General features: G+C 38.1%; 1 pseudogene; it reads right to left on the bottom strand.

Moving 5' to 3' along the window:
- The window catches only part of LOC118327241, a 2,928-nt pseudogene that overhangs the window by 131 nt on the left and 451 nt on the right, over window positions 1-2,346 (bottom strand).

Genomic DNA, 2,346 nt, shown 5'->3' with positions numbered 1-2,346 from the left:
CCCAATGTGTCTAGATTGAGTGTCGAATTGAATAATCTTTTAAAAATTTGTAGGAGGAGGGGGCTATTTAAAACAGAGCCCTTAAATTGCGGGGAATGCATCAAATTCGATTAGACCTGCAACCTTTGACGGGCACGCCAACCGGACACCGCCCCTTCCAATGTATGGCGCCAAATAGCACCAACTTTTAATCAGCAACGTACTTTGACTGTACTGGGACCAATTTAAAAGTTGTGCTATTTGTGACTGTACGTTTAACCGCGTGCCCGTGACGACGTGTCGAATTCCGCCGATTGGCCATAAAACAGATAGTACTCATATCTTCAGTGTACAGTCCCACCCTGAACACGTCCTCACAACTTGTGTAAAAGTGTGTTAAGTGTTTGTACTACATTCTCTTGTGCTGCTGTGTCTAACTTGAATTTCACCTACGGAGGATCAATAAAGGAACATCTTTTCTTATGTTTTTAACGGTTTTTAGTAAACACTAAATAGCCAGTTATGGCAGTTAACCCACACTGACTGCTGTGGCCTCTTTATTCAAGCCTCTGTGTTCCGATTCACTCTGTTACATCATCTTTTATGTTTTGTTTTTACATCTGTAAAAGTGTTATATGAGTACCTGTATGTCCAATCTATGTGTAAATGTCTTGAAATGAACTGTCCAAGGAGGCAAAATGATTGACTTTGCAGTGCGATAGGCTCTTCCAGAGTCTTATCTATCTTCTCACTGTAAACACAAAACACATACATTTTAATACTACTGTCCTTCACAATAAAACATAGTCCACATTATGAAGTAATGGCTCCTTACAGTAAAAGCATTTTGCAGTGTATACCACCACCTGCTGGATGTATTATCAACCTCTCTTATCAATACAGTTGATATATTATATTTAAAACACACACACGTTCTATAGATTCGCATAATTTTATTCTCATTAACTTTCTTCTTCTTTCAACTTTGGCACTGGCTGCACTTTATTGCTTAATTAAGTACTGTATTTTATCAGTTTTTTACTAATAGCCTAACCTTGTTTGGCTATGTTATGGTAGTCAGTAACACATACTGCTAACTAGCATAAATGGAAAACAAACAAAAAGGATGGTTAATAACACTTTTGTGTGAGAAACTCAGAAATCATTATGGCTTTACACTAAGTACCAATTTGAAATTCTTGTATTTATAATTTATATAACTTTATACTTGTACTTCACTACATCTCAGAGGAAAATGTCGTATTTTACTCCAATAAATTTGTTGGAAAGCATTAGTTACTTTCCAGATGACAATTTTTTATACCTTTCCTGTCCAGTAAAAAGCACATATCTCCAGATGTGTTGATTTGGAATGTTTGTGAAAACTCAAAGATGAAGTGTTCCCTTTGTGGGTTGAGCTAGTTATGCTATTAAAACCCCCTTGGACTAGCTGGAAAATTAATCGTCACCAAGCTGAAAACAAGCAGTTTTTTCTGACTTTTTAGAGATACGTGGTTCTCATAGGACAGCCACACTGTGACATGTGACAATCTTATAGAACATGATGCAACTACCCATCAATATATAAAGTAGTAAAAATGAGCTCAACCTGAAATATCTACAGAAATAAAATGCAACATGCCATTAGCGTGCAGCCAAACAGGTCTCAACAGCCTCCTAGTCAACACCTACACTGGGATAGAACACAGGATGATTTATGTTGTTTCCTGATGGACTTGTTGCTAAAATTAGCTAATGGTAATGTTAAATGCCATTAGTTAGTTAGCTTAGCCTTGCATGTGAACATTTATTTGTGATGGCTAAAGATCTAGAAGATGCGGCAGTGGTCTAATGCCCCCTTTGTGCTTACCTCAGTTTGAGGGCACTTCAGGTCCTGTGGAGAGCAGGCCAGCAAGGCATTCCTTTCAGTCATTCCCTGTGATTAGTGCTTAGTGCTGTATTAGTTGTGCTTAATAGAAACAGTAAATGGGCTAACATGTATGACGATGATTAATTTACCTCTTCATCTACTCAACCAATAACTGACAACTTTTCACATACTAAGGGCTGATTCCTGCACAAGAATTGTAATATGTCAACCAACCTTTCTGCTTGAAACTTTTTTTTCAAAATGAAGGCTGGGTTCACCCTCCCCTCCAGGCCTCAACCAGCAATGTACATCCTGACAATTGGGTCACGACAATATAATGACACTCTATGTCATCAATGTAGAAACCATTATTTAGCAATGTAGCAGAGCATAATCAGTAGACAAGGCAGCATGTTCATCATCATCAGTCACTACTATTAGTGTAGTTGTTGCTACTGTTGTTGCTGTGCACCTGTCTGTCTGTCTGTCTCTCTCTC

This window comes from Morone saxatilis, unplaced genomic scaffold, assembly GCF_004916995.1.
Source record: "Morone saxatilis isolate NCDOM2014 unplaced genomic scaffold, NCSU_SB_2.0 Contig17, whole genome shotgun sequence".
Classification (NCBI taxonomy): domain Eukaryota; kingdom Metazoa; phylum Chordata; class Actinopteri; family Moronidae; genus Morone; species Morone saxatilis.
The sequence above is the reverse complement of the archived record's forward strand: the minus strand, read 5'-3'. Positions and strand labels throughout refer to the sequence as shown.